Here is a 15834-nt window from a genome sequence, read left to right as displayed (position 1 = left end):
CTATCTTAGCTAAGTAAAGTTCTTGGACTCTACATCCTACACCCGAACCAGATGCATTTGATGATCCAAATGCACCGCTCTGTTGAGATGCAATATGCGCCATCAACTGGTTTAACTTTTCCTCCTGTTGACGTGCCCTTTCTTCAGATTGACGCCATTTCTCTTCAAGGTCTTTATAACGAGCATCTTCCACTCCTTTTTGTTTGTGATTGAATCTTTTTGGCGGTGGGACATGAAAAAATTGACGGGGAGCGACATGTGCACCCACTTGACGTCCTCCATGCTCTGGAGTGCCTAATGCCATTGTTAGTATATCGTTTGAACCTTCCTCCACCAACTCGCCTTCTACTACTTTTTGCCTGTATTCCGCCTATATACATAGTAAATAAATCGAGTAGAATTTAACACACAGATTAACCATTACAATTATTTTAAAAAATCAAAGAACACTTACAATCTTATTGACCACATCTCGAGCTTCTTCATCAATAACTTCTCGATTCTTGTTCATCCGTGCCTGTGTCCACATCTCAGCTCTGTCATATTCGGTCAACTCATGACCCAATTCCTCTTCCATTTTTTGCTCTACCAGTGCATAACCACCACACCCTGAGTGATGTGGATACTTGTTCTGAGCCCGGACATTTTGTTTTTGTTTTCTCATCTCTTCCCAGTCTGGGGTTAGTCTTTTTGCAACAAAATTCTTCCAATCTTCCGGTTTGTAATACTCGATGTACTCTGATGGCGGCTTGGCAAGAAGCTCAGGAGCTACATTCTTATATACATATATAAGATCTTTTGTTAGTCTTGTTTTCCAATTTCTCCATGTTTTTCCTGCTTCTTTGAGGACGTCTGTTTTAGAAGAATTTGGAAGTTTGAACGTTTCCTGCACAAACGAACCCAAAAATATTAAACTTTTTTCAATATATTAATTCATTATGATAAATTTAATAGTCAATATTATAAGTTACCTGTATTTGACCCCATAAAGTCTCTTTTTTATCCTTTGGCATTTGTTTCCAATTGTCGATATCTAAAGGAAGGGTTGTGCGCGATAGAAGACCGATGGTGCTGTTCATCTTGATCCCCCCTTTTCCCATCGCTCGGCCAAAACGATTGTACTTGACCTCATAATTGCGACCCTCACTTCTTGCTTTGAATACATCACTACAGTTTGATTTACCCCTATATTTCTTATCTTGTGTATTTGTTGGTGCGGTAGGATTAATCCCCTCTAGACCATTACCATGATCATCAACAAACGGATCGCCATCTTCATCATATGATGGATCCATAATCAATGTACCTGCAATTAAGTAAACAAAAATATTATCTGGTATAAACTTCACAAAATACATAAAAACAAAATCATAAAATTAATATATATACCTTTAATTTTCTACCCACAACCCTTCACCATTCTCGCGTATATAGTCATCATCATTGTCAATGGTGACATCAATAGGCGGTGAATCAATGGTAAACGTTTCTTGTTCAAGTATAATGTCATCGCTCCCAGACTCTTTGATCAGATAATCTTTTGGTTGACTTGTTAGGACAACTGACCATCGAGCATCTACTGGATCACTCACATAAAAATACTTGCTTGGCTTGTGATGCCATTATAAAGCGGTCAGATTTATGTCTTATTCGATTTAAGTCCACCAGTGTGAATCCTAAGTCATCTGTTTTGACCCCATTATCACTTTTCACCCAATCACACAAGAAGACTGGAATTCGAATAGTCACATAATCTAGTTCCCAAATTTCTTTGATCACCCCATAAAATGTCATATCACAATTTATGGGATTTTTATCTTTGGAACTAGATATTTGAAAAGTCTGGGCGATAATAGTAACACCACTATTTTGTGTCTTTCTAATATTATCACGTTCTACGGTGTTGAATTGAATACCGTGAATATAATAGCATTGATACTTAATTACGCTCATTGAATGACCTCGTGCTATCCATTTTAGTGTTTCAGACACTTTGTTTGTGATGTTAATCAGAACCTAGAATACAATAAAATAAAACAAAGTATATTAAATTCTAACAAGCTAAAATACAATAACACTCAAACAAGAACAACACAGGTATTTTACCTCATTCTCGAACCAAGTGCTGAAATTTCGATAATGTTCATCTTGTACCCATTTTTTATTCCGAGACTTATTAGGATAAGTAGTCTTGATCCAATTGAAATGTCCTCTTCAAGAAATATCATTTATATCATTGTCAATATAATGAAAGAGAAAAATAAGATTGATCATGCATATGTATAAGAACTTACTTGATGTAAGGTTGAACATCATCAATATTTTGTAAGACTAGGCGATGTGCTTCATCTCGATCAGATTTATTTACTTCAGAAACAACACCACCTCTACCACCTTTACTTATTTCAAACTAAATTTTAGAAAAACGTAGTCCAATGCTCGCAACACCTGATAAGTATTCTGAGCAGAACTCCATTGCTTCTTCAACGATGTAGGATTCAACTATGCAACCCTCAGGTCTACTTCTATTTCTAACATAACCTTTTAAAACCTTCATATACCGTTCAAATGGGTACATCCATCTCAAGTATACTGGTCCACACAATTTTACTTCTCTAACCAAATGAACTATTAAATGAGCCATTATGTCAAAAAATGAAGGTGGGAAATACTGCTCCAACTCACACATAGTTATCACAATATTTGTTTGAAGATTGTCCAACTTCGACACATCTACCACTGTACAACAAATAGATTTAAAGAAAAAGCATAGTTTGGTAATTGCATATCGAACTTTTTTGGGCAACACAGAGCGGATAGCTACCGGTAGAAGATGTTCAAGTAGTGTATGATGGTCATGAGACTTCATTCCAACTAAATTCAAATTTTTCATATCTACCAGAGAAGAAATATTTGAAGAATAACCTTCCGGTACTTTCACATTCGACAAAGAATGACATACACTTCGTTTTTCTTCTTTAGACAGGGTATAACATCAAGGTGGTAAATAGGTTCGTCTCTCACCAACCTCTGGTTGTAACTTACTGCGTATACCCATTACTTTTAAATCCAACCGAGCTTTGATTACATCCTTACTCCGACCAGGAATATTCAACAATGTACTAATTAAGCTATCTGACACGTTTTTCTCAATGTGCATTACATCCAAGTTGTGCCGCAAAACCAAATGCTCCCAATACTCAAGCTCAAAAAAAAATAGATTTCTTCTTCCAACAACCTGTCGCACCATCTACAACCTCCTTTGTTTTTTCACGTCTAACATTTTTTCTCTTATTTGTAAAATTTCTAGGTTTTCCGAACTTGCATTGGACTTTGTTCAACTTTGTTAACAATTGTCCTCCAAGTATAGGTGGTGGAGCCTTTCCAAATTCAGGTTTACCATTAAAGGCATCTGTCAAACTTCGAAATTTATGTTTTTCGGATAAAAACTTTCGGTGTCCCATATAACAAATCTTTCTAGAATGTTTTAAATATTCAGAATGAGTCCCTTCTTCACAAATGGGACATACCTTGTACCCTTTCACACTAAATCCAGAAAGATTACCTAAGGCTGGAAAATCATTAATAGTCCACAACAACACTGCTTTAAGATTAAAATTTTCTTTCTTATAAGCATCGTAAGCATTAACCCCCTCATACCACAATGTACTCAAATCATCAATTAAAGGAGCTAGGTATACATCAATATCATTTCCAGGTTGTTTAGGACCAGATATCAACAAGGTCAACATGGTAAACTTCCTCTTCATACACAGCCATGGCGGTAGATTATAGATGACTAGCATTATAGGCCAACAACTATATTTACTACTAAGAGAATTGTGTGGATTAATTCCGTCAGCAGAAAGACCCAAACGAATATTCCTCGGTTCATTCCCAAATTCCGGCCATTTAACATCTACTGTTTTCCAAGCTGGCGAGTCAGCTGGATGTCTTAGCTTGCCATTCTTTACTCTATCTTTAGCATGCCAAATTAAATTTTTAGCATGATCATCATTTCGGTACAACCTAACCAAACGAGGTATCGGTGGAAGATACCATAAAACCTTTGCAGGGACACCTTTTCTAACTGCATCTGACTTTTTTTTCTTTTGCCATCTAGACTCGCCACATGTCGGACATGCAATTGAATCAACAAATCTCTTTCGATATAAGATGCAATCGTTAGGACAAGCATGTATTTTTTCATATTGCATGCCTAACGAACGCAATGTCTTCTTCGCTTCATAAAATGAAGACGGCATTTCATTACCTTCGGGTAATAATTCTCCTAAAAATGTTAACAACTCTGTCATTCCCTTATCACTCCACCCATTTTTGGCTTTTAAGTTATACAACCTAAGCAGTGCTGATAATTTAGTGAACCTTATACAATTAGGGAAAATGGGTTTCTCAGCATCTTCTAAGATTGACTGAAATTTAATTGGATCCACATGTGATTCATATTGTGCATCATCAATCATCTCTGCAACATCATCAACTTCGTAATCAACATCAAAATACTTATTATTCTTAGATGGTCCCTCATCAGCTCCTTTCATTCTTTCACCGTGCAAAAACCATACTTTATAACTTTTGTCTATTCCATTCCTAAATAAGTGGTCTTTTATTTTAAAAATTGGCATCCTCACAACGTTACCACACTTAACACATGGACAAGGAATATTATTAGGAGATTGAGTATTTCTTGCACAAAATTCCAAGAAAAACTCAACTCCATTCCTATATTTCATAGATAATCTATCTGCTGACATCCAATCTCTATCCATTGTCAAACTTCACACAACAAAAAAAACAAGCAAACAAAGCAACAAACATTAACAATTAAGTTCGTGGATTCCTTAATTGAAAAGTAAATAAAGGAAACAATATGTCCAAAAAAAAATTGGGCAGCATTTCCCCTATTTCTTTCACATTTCCTAAATTTAAAATGTGCATTTATACAGCACATGGTATACACAAAAATATTCAACTAATCAATCAAACATGCATAATTCTCAAATTACTAAATCCTAAAAAAAATTGACCAGCATTTCCCCTATTTCTATCATATTTCCCAAAATTTAAATAAACATATTTCATCACATAAACACAACAAACCAATTAATCAATCAAACATGCATAATTCCCAAATTACTAAATCTTACAAAAAAATTGGACAGCATTTCCCCTATTTCTATCATATTTCCCAAAATTTAAATAAACATATATTCATCACATAAATACAACAAATCAAGTAATCAATCAAACATGCACAATTACAGCCTTATATCACCGCAGCACACAGTCCCAGATCCTATCTCCACTATTTTATAATTCGTACATGCTACTAAGTTCAATATATTAATTATACATTAAGGTTTAAAATATTACCTCTAATATAAAATCCTCCAAAGCTTGATCTCACCAACAAAGCTGTCAACAAAATACCTACTCAAATATAACAATATACAAAAAAAAAAATAAAAAAGTTAACAAAATATAAAGAAAAATATCATAAAGCTATATTGTAACTAAATAAACAATAAAATGCTTAAAGAAAACAAATAATTTGTTATATGTACTCATTTGTTTACTTAAACCCGAAATAATTTTTTTTTAAAGTTAACAACTCACATAAATAAAAATCGACTATAAATATCCTAACTAAATCAATAATAAAATATAACTTAAAAAAACAAACAATTTTAATATATACCTATTTAACCAATTAAACCCAAAATTTAAAAATAATTTTAAAAAGTTAACAAAATATAAACAAAAATTTACTAATAATAATCAAACTAAACATTTAATAAAATGAAACTTATGCAAAATATATACATTAATCTATATATATACTCATTTACATAGTAAATTCGAAATTTAATTAAATTTTTAAAAAAAAGTTAATAAAACTATCTAAATATTAAAAATCCAAAATATAGTCAATTTATAAAAAAAAAATTCACAAAAATTATATTTAAATCATAAAAATTAATAAAATTACACTTACTTGTGGTAATTGTGCAATGTGGGTCCTTGATGTAGAAAACCCCAAAAATCCAATAAAGATTATGGGTTTTCAAATTATATCTTCAAAAAACAAAATCTATACAAAAAAATCTAAAAAAACTATATATAAGTTTCATAAACATATATAAATCATTATTTTAACATTAAAATTGAAAAAAAATGGCTAAAAACGTACCTAAATGGGGAGAACCTCGGTTGGGCGCCGCTGGTTTGGGAGGAAAACGGTCTGAAATTATGTTTGAGTGAAATGGGGCTCGGCTGGGACGATGAGGGTTTTATTAAGGGAGACCCAGTTGCGTCAGTGGGCCACTGACGGTAACGGGCGTTTGCGTCAGTGGGGCACTGACGTAAACGGCAAAAGTAAAATGCGCGTTTTACTTTGCCGTTTGCGTTAGTGCCCCACTGACGCAAACACCCGTTACCGTCAGTGGCCCACTGACGCCGTTAACGGCCCGTTTGCGTCAGTTCCCCACTGACACAAACGGTCCCATTAAACAGCGTCAGTGTACGTTATGACGCAATTGGGCCCTCATTTGTGGCAGTGTCCAACTGCCACAAATGTTAATTCTTGGTCAACAGCGTCAGTCAACTGCGTTGACTGACGCGTTTGACTGACACAATTGCTCTTTTTTGTAGTAGTGTACCACCAGCATCAGAATGCAGAGGTACTAGCCAATACTATAATGACTTATTTGACGAGATGGAGTCTCCGTTATTCCCAGGGTGTGAAAAATACACATCTTTGAATTTCGTAGCTAAGTTGATGCATTTCAAAGTGTTGGGGAAAATTCCTAACAAATTTTTTGATGGAATCTTGGAGTTGTTAGAAGATGCATTCCCATCTCCAAATAAGATACCAAAGTCACATTATGCGGCGAAGAGGTTGATGAGGAAATTGGGTTTGGGTTACGAGTCAATCCATGTTTGTAAGCATGATTGTGCATTGTTTTGGAAGGAAAATGCAGGAAAACACAAGTGTCCAATTTGTGGGGAGGATTGTTGGGTGGATAAAAATACCAAGGGGAAGAAAGTGCCCCAAAAAGTTATGCGTTATTTTCCATTGACCCCTCGGTTGATGCGAAAATACGCGTCAAGGCACATTTCTCAACATATGAGATGGCATCATGAAGGGTGTGTTAAAGAAGATGGTATCATGCGTCATCCTGCAGATGGGAAAGCATGGAAGGATTTTGACCATAGTAATCCAGCGTTTGCAATGGAACCTAGGAATGTGCGCCTTGGATTGGCTGCTGATGGATTCAATCCTTTTGGAAATATGAGTTTTGTCTTATAGCATGTGGCCTGTTGTGTTAAAGACTTACAACTTGCCACCGTGGTTATGCATGAAAGAGACTAACTTTATGTTGACTTTATTAATTCCTGGTCCACATTCACCTGGAAAAGATTTTGATGTTTTCTTAAGGCAATTGGTTGATGAGTTGAAGGAATTATGGGTGAATGGTGTTCAGACTCGGGATGTTGTTGATGGTAGTTTTTTTAAGCTTCGAGCAGCTTTATTGTGGACTATAAATGATTTTCCAGTGAGGAGTAGTCTTTCTGGATGGAGTGGTCAAGGTTACACTGCTTGTCCTACTTGCGATGTATCAACACCATCCGTTCGTTTGCAAAATAAGGTTGCATTTTACGGTTATAGACATTTTTTACCAATGGGACACCAAATTAGAAAAAAGAAGAAGTTATATGGTTCAGTTGAGAAAAGACCACCTCTAGAGGAATTTAGCACTGAAGCTATTTTCACACAAATGAATTTTATGCTTGAATCTCTTCCTGGTAAGCATGTTAGCTACGGTGGACAAAAGAGGAAACGCACAAAAGAGCAAGTTGGTTGGCGTAAAAAAAGCATTTTCTTTGAGCTCCCGTATTGGGCCAATATGAAGTTGCGACACAACCTAGACATCATGCATGTTGAGAAAAATGTATGCGACAGCTTAGTTGGCACAATAGTCAAGTTGGAAAATAAGACCAAAGATACAATTAGCGCTAGAGTAGATTTGGAGAAGATGAAGATAAGGCCAAAATTGCATCTGAGAATGGTAAATGGTCGAATGGAAAAGCCGGCAGTGAAATACACATTTATTCCTGAAAATCGGCATAAGTTTTGTCGATTTTTGAAATCAGAAAAATTTCCAAATGGGTTTGCATCTAATCTAAGGAAGAATGTGATTGAAAATGACAATAAGATTACTGGGTTGAAATCCCACGATTGTCACACTACACCAAACACCCATTACCATAACACATCATTATAATACTATTTGAAAAGAGTTATTGTATATATAAAGTCATTGAGTAAATCACATGCGGCAAAGTTAAAAATAAAGCGCCAAGTGAAAAAAAACAGAGGCAAATTTTTCTCATTTTCACTATCTCGGACTGAAGTCTTATCTCTTTCTCATTTTCCCTTTTTTCCCCTTCTCCTTCTCGTCTCTCTCTTCCCTTCGCCCTAGCCGCACTCCCGTAACCACCATCATCCTCAGCTCCGACCACCTAACCACCATCCTCACACCCATTTTTCTCCGAGCCAAGCTCCAAATCTCAGGCACCCGTGAACCCAACCCCCGAACCAAGTGACCCCAGGTGCAAGCCCACCTCTGCGTGCCTTCGACCCAGTGGTCTCATCGTTCTTGGAGATCGTCGTTGGACAAACTGCCGTTGGGATTTGACTCCCTCTATTTTTCTCGAATTGATTACCAAGACAAAGCTAAGCGTCTCAAAGAGAAAACTCTTGATGTTGTATGGCAGGGATCTAGGTCCCTTGGTTCTTCTTCACAGGTTAGGAACCTCTTTATTTTATTACCACTAATTGATTTGATATATTAATTCTTATATTTGCTGCTTCTACTAGTCCTGTGCTTGGATTCCAAGTAACTTCCTTTATTAATTTTATCCTCAGATTTTCAGTGGCATATCGCCCCGGCATTATGATCCTCTTGATGGTTTCACGTTTGAAATAAATGATGTTTCACCACCTATTCAGGTAAGTTTGATTGATCAATAATTTAGATAATGCCTGAAAGTTTGCATCTGAATGCATTCTGAAACATGTTTTTTGGTTGTAGGATGATACTCTTATGTTTGACTATAATGTTCAAGAGCGAGTGAATGACTTTGTTGCTGCTGCTTTAGCTCAGGTAAGAATTAGAGAGGAACCATTTAGTCGAATTCCATGTTTGCTAGATTACTGTATGCAAATGATCAATGTTTAAAATAATAGGAGTCTACACATTAAATTCCATATCCTAATAATTGCATTTATGTTCATTGTGTAGATCATGATAAATCTGATAAACCTTTGTGTTTAGTCTTTTTGTTTTTGGTAACCTCAAATTTTGTAGGAATTTTAGTGGAATTCTTTTGGGATGACTAAAGTAAACGTTTTCTCTTCTTGTAGGCTAACGTGACAAGAACCAATCACATTATGTGGATGATGGGGACAGATTTTCGTTATCAATATGCAATTTCATGGTTCAGGCAGATGGACAAGTTTATTCACTATGTAAATCAGGTAGTCCTATAGATCTTTGCATATTGAATGAGTTAAATAGAAATATGTTGCTCAATCTGAATACCCAAGTAATATTTATTACATGTTCATTGTCATTCCATCTTGGAGTTCTTGTTGAAGTCTAAAGTTACTAAATTGCATTAATTTGTCGATTCTTAGGATGGGCGTGTGAATGCACTGTATTCAACACCATCTCTTTACATTGATGCGAAACATGCAACTGATGAGAAATGGCCTCTTAAAACTGATGACTTTTTCCCGTGAGTAAAGTTTGATGTTTGCATTTCAGTTTTAGTTTTCAAGAATTGCTTCTTAAAATGTACTCCCTTTTTTAAAGGTATGCAGATCATCCAAATGCTTATTGGACCAGGTACTTTACAAGTCATCCAGGACTTAAAGGTTACGTTAGAGCTTTGAGTGGTTACTATTTGGTATATCCTGAGCCTCTTTTATATATTTAGAGTTTCTCTCAAGTATCTGCAGGCTTCTACTGTCTCTTTTTAAACATCTATTGGTTTTTTATTCTAATGAACAGACAGCTAGGCAGTTGGAGTTTTTTAAAGGAAGGGTTAACTCAGGGCCAAACACTGAGGTACTTGCTGATGCTTTGGCAATTGCTCAACATCATGATGCAGTTAGTGGTACAAAAAGACAGCACGTTGCTGCTGATTATGCTTTGCGACTTTCGTTGGGCTACAAGGAGGTGCATATTTTCAATAACCAAGTTAACTTCAAAATATTTTTTATGTATTAAATTTCATATGAATCATTTCTGTTAACTTTTTTTTTTGTAGGCTGAGAAGGTGGTTGCCTCTTCTTTAGCATACTTGACACAACCAGATTCAAGCTCTGGAGTTGAAAATTTTCAACACGCAAGTTGTCATTAGGTTTACAATATTTTCCTTCTCACTTGTGAGTTTTGACCTTATGTACTCTTTCTTTTACCCTGCTACTGGAACCCTTTTTTTGGTCATATACAAATAGGGCATAAATGGTTTTATTTCATTTCCCATGTTGCATGAGGCATCTTAGTCAATTGAAATTTGGGAACCTGCATGCCATTGAGGCATGAAAGGGAGTAAATTGAACTTTTCTTTATTAGCTTTCATTTCAAAAGGGATTGGTTTAGGCTTTTATAATGTTGATGCATTTATTTAAGCACCTCTAACTTCAATCTTCAGCACCATTATTATTACACTTTTCTCAGTAACAGAGTGTACATCAATTCAGTTTTATGTTTTGGTTTTTCTTGGTAGTGTCCTCTTCTTAACATAAGTTATTGTCCTCCATCAGAAGCTGTCCTGTCTGATGGGAAAAGTTTGGTAAGTACATTTTTTTTATGAGGAAGTACATTTGTTTGGGAAAAGCTGTCTTGTCCTGTCTAATTTTTTTTTTTTTTTATGTTTTATGCCATTATTATGATGAACTGAGATATATACATACATGACTACTCATACATATATACATAGTACAAGGATTTGAACTGCATAGTTCTGTATAAAAGAGAACTTTTCTGGATTGATGCAATAAAGTAGTTTTTATCATCTACGATTTATTATCTCTTTTAATGCTTTGTTAGTGTCTAATTTATTTTTTTATTTTTTTTTTGGACATCTATACATATAATCTGTAATTTTTATTTTCTGATGGTAATTTGTCCACGATTTAATTCATTTTTCTTATGAAAGTGGTTAACAATGTGGTTATTATGAGATATTTTTATCTATTTTTAATCAGGTATGAACATCAATTACAATTATTCCCACAGTTTATTTTGTTACCGTTTTGTTCAGATCAGTTCTATCTTTGTTGTTCTATTTGTTCTTGACCATTTGTTTTTCTATATTAATTTTTCTACAATTCTAGAAAAGTTTGATTGCCAGTGAATTATTATTTTTTAAATAAATAGTGATAACTCATTTGAAACTATACTATTTAGTCTTCTAACAGTTAGTTAAGTTACTTTTGTTTTGAGAACCAGATATTTAAGTTAGTTATTTTTTTAGATAAATATCTTAACTTTTTATATTATTATTTTTAACATTTCAAATTTTCAAAGTTTCATTTTTGATGAGGTTTAGAAACTTTATGTTTTTATCTAATTTTTCAAAAAAAAATCATTTTAGTTTAAAATCATTATATAGATATTTAAAAATCATTATTTTGAAACATTAGGTTTTATTAATTATAAATATTTAAATTTTAGTTGTTATTTTTTCAAAGCCTAATTACAATGTAAAATTTCCAGCAATACTCAATTTTGTTTCATAATACAAAACAAAGACATATTACTATATTTACTATGTTATTGGTTGATTATGTTATTGGTAAATTATCTCATAGACATGTCATGGACAGTGATGCTAATCTTTTTCCTCTTTTTCTTTTTCTGGTTTCCAATTTCCTTGTACATTCATGTATTTGCTCATGGTTTTATAAAATTCTATATTGATGGACAAAGATGGTGATGTGTTTACTATGTTATGTTCCTATTGAAGATTACAGCATCTGTAGAACAGTCATACAGTTATTACAGTGGAAACGATGGAACTGATAAAGATCAGCAGCTAGTGAATTATCTATGCACTTAAAAAATTTACTATGCTTTGTCAATTCCTAGATTACTTCTATTGTTTTGAGTAGTTTTAGCTGTTATCAATGTGGTGTTGTCTTTTCTGTTGAAGGCTTCTGGAGCATATGTCTTTCGTCCAAATGGCACATTTCCAATCAAATCCGATAGCCAGGTAACTAAAGTCGTTTAATTTGTGTAAAATTTTTAAATGATCATGAACTGTCAATTTATAGAATTGAGTACCTAAAGGTAACACTCCTATGTTCCAGGCTTCTCTAACTATGGTTCGAGGTCCGGTACTGGATGAAGTACACCAACGACTCAATCCATGGATATCTCAGGTGATTTGCTGCTCCAAATATAACAAGATCATACAGTTGTTTTAGACTTGATGTATCAAACTGTAACTGGGTAGGATTGATTAGATAACATGTTTGGAATTGTGTTCTCAACCTAGGGACATTATTCCTTATAATTTCAGTAACAAACCCAAATGTATGCACATATTACTAGGGTATTCAAGGAAAAGGAGCACGCTGAAGTTGAGTTTACTGTAAGTTAACTTCTGAAATTGATCTACCAAGAGCACAGAGAATTCTGTTAACTTTGTTTTTCATATATATATATATATAGTTGTCAATTTACTGTTTGCTGATTATGTTATTCTATTTTTAGATTGGACCAATACCTGTGGATGATAGCATAGGAAAAGAAATCACTACTCAAATTACAACAGCCTTAAAGACTAATGGAACATTCTACATACATTCTAACGGACGTGACTTCATTAAGAGGGTATTCTAAATCTCTAATACTTAAATTTGATAAGAGATATTTGAATCACACACTGTGCTACTTTATATATCATTGTACAGTTAAATATATGGAAGTTGAAGATCTTTGCGATTTATTTCAAGCCAACATGGCTCTCTTTTCTCACTTTACTTTAGTTAGTTTGTTACTTGATGGAAAATTTGATAGATACATTAGGAGCAAGGGATATATTGGGGAAAATTTCTCTCTTCACAATTGTTAATTTATTTCTTAGGGGTAGCTTCCAATGTGATGTTTTCAAATGATTTGTAGATTCGGGACTTCAGAACAGACTGGAAGCTGCAAAATAGCCAACCAGTTGCTGGAAATTATTATCCTGTATGCTTCTTCTTGACAATTGACATGTCGAACATATGCTTAATATAAAAATATTACGATATAGATCCAGTTTATTTTCAAGTCTTTATTCCATCTCATGGAAGCATACATGAAGTTATTATCCTGTGTGCTTCTGTTTCTTGACGCATTGAAACATACGACTCATATAGATATGTTATGGTATTGATTCAATTTATTCTCAAGCTGCATTGATCTTACCTCCATTCCTTTTTACAGTTTTTATAGTAAGCATCAATTATTGAGCATGTACTTAGTTCAACTGTCTCAATTCAGTTTTTGAGAGGAAATCCAAAAACATATGCTTTGTTTTTGTTTTTCTCATGTTCAGCATTCTCTATGTATTATATTTCTGACTGCTTTCTTGCCTTTTGTTATTATTTTTCAGATTAATCTTGGAATATACATGCAAGACAGTATCTCAGAACTGTCAGTGTTGGTTGACCGTTCAGTTGGGGGATCCAGTTTAGTGGATGGTCAGATAGAGCTTATGCTCCACAGGTTTCTATTCTCTTTGATTTTTTTTCCAAGATTAATTATTATTCCCTGGTTTAATGCATTTGATTTAATCAGCTAGGATTGCTTCCTCATGACTTCGAACAAGCTGCTTTGATTTTGTAGGAGATTACTTCATGATGATTCAAGAGGAGTTGGTGAGGTGTTGAATGAAACAGTTTGTCTTCATGATAAATGCGAGGGTTTAACTGTAAGTATACCATTTTTCCAACCTCTATTTATAGTTGAGTTGATAATGGTGTCTATGAACAAATTTTCAAATGACACAGGGAGAACTAATAGACTCAGGTTCCATACGGATGTTTACAATCAAGACGACCAAAGAAAATATGATATTTTTTAAGCTATTATTTTCTGTTTGATTTAGTTGTTATTTCTTATATTAGACCCATTTTGCAAGGTCTGATTCTAATCTGGCTTGAGCCCTGGGTGAGCACGTTACATTTTGGTACTAATTATTCTTAGCGATTCTTTTTTATTAAGACTCCTATTTGATCAGTAATGATATGTAATTAAATCTCCTCTGCTGTAGGTTCATGCGGTCGGAAACTGCACAGGGCGTATTTGTTAACTTCAAATACTTGTACTATTACAATGGGAACAAGCTTCCTTTTGCTGCTGCTCAAATTGGCCAGGCTTTTAGAAATGAGGTTCTTAATTTTCTTATCTTTGGACTTTAGCACTTATGTTTGCATAGGATGCTCATATTATTTCTAATTGGTAACGGGTCTTTGTAACTAGTATTTGGTTCTTAAGCGTCTTATGTGCTATTTTTGAATTTTTGATAACAAATATTGTATCAAGTTTTGGTTGTAGTATTCAAATGCTGTGATGTTATTCTTTTCTAGGATTTACCTTTTGATCTTTTTGAACCTTACATATGTTTATACATATATTTGGTTGTCAATTATGATTATAACTGTATTAATATGTATAAATTTTTATTTGAAGAATCAATCATGGTTGGGTTCCCTTATCAACACTATAGTTGGAAATTTGAAACTCTCAATTTCAAATATTCATATCAGATACGAGGACAGTGAAAGGTGTGTAATAGCAAGTTAAATTTTATATTTTGGAATCTTAACATTCTTATTTTCTGTCTGAATTTTAATTTCCTATTCTCTAGCAATCCTGGTCACCCATTTGCAGGTGTGACCTTGGAGAAACTCTTAGCTTCCTTCTGAGTGGGTCCAGGTAAAACCAATATTTATATAGAATTAGTCAAAATTGTTAACTCAACGTAGCAGTTAATAGGAACTTTAATTACATTGTTTGGTATTGTTAAGTAGTACATACTACCTTATTGTATATCAACTTAACCTTTTAGATTATTTAATTCTGTTTTTGTATCTATGCAATCAAGATATTTCTATTGGCATGTATTGCTTATATTGTATATATTTTATTAGCTATAATAGTACTTATTAATTAGCTTGACAATTTTTTTTGCTACTGAAATTACCTTGACTTAGCATGGCTTGAAATTTGTATTTTTGTTTAAAGGTGCATGAAACTTTCTTGCTTATAAATTATGTTCTCATATGTGTGGTGCCACTAACACTATGTTTTGGTTATTGATTATAAGCCCTGTTTATTTTATAAAAAAATCTGCACATTCTTGTTGATTAAGATTCTAGGTGCTATAATTGGAGGTTTTACTTAGCTCTCTTTCATAGATAAAAGAGTCAAAGTTCCAGAGTATTATTAACATATTGGATTTATTGCATTGCATTTTAATCATGATTTTTTGTAGTTTTTGTGATGTAAAGACTGTTATTTCTCTGTTCTTCATCAATTAAATTGATTAATATATTTTCACTGTTAGTTGGAAGATATGCAGCTGTTGTTCACATGAACCAGGTTTTAACTAGAATTAGCCTAACATGATCTACATTTCTGCATAGCATGCACACATATCATGTATTTACAATTAGACAGAGACACTTAGAGAGATCTGAATGAGTCATGTGTCAGAGCTTGGCTCTATTCTAGGTTAGTTTCTTCAAAGTCA

At 33.9% G+C, this 15834-nt stretch overlaps 1 pseudogene; it reads left to right on the top strand.

The window, feature by feature from the left end:
• Positions 1 to 7331: 7331 nt before the first annotated feature.
• On the top strand, positions 7332 to 14313 carry LOC133784632 (alpha-mannosidase At3g26720-like; annotated as a pseudogene).
• The last annotated feature ends 1521 nt before the right edge of the window (positions 14314 to 15834 follow it).

The sequence above is a fragment of the Humulus lupulus genome, chromosome 6 (assembly GCF_963169125.1).
Source record: "Humulus lupulus chromosome 6, drHumLupu1.1, whole genome shotgun sequence".
NCBI classification, from domain to species: domain Eukaryota; kingdom Viridiplantae; phylum Streptophyta; class Magnoliopsida; order Rosales; family Cannabaceae; genus Humulus; species Humulus lupulus.
This window is presented reverse-complemented; position numbering and strand designations above follow the sequence as displayed.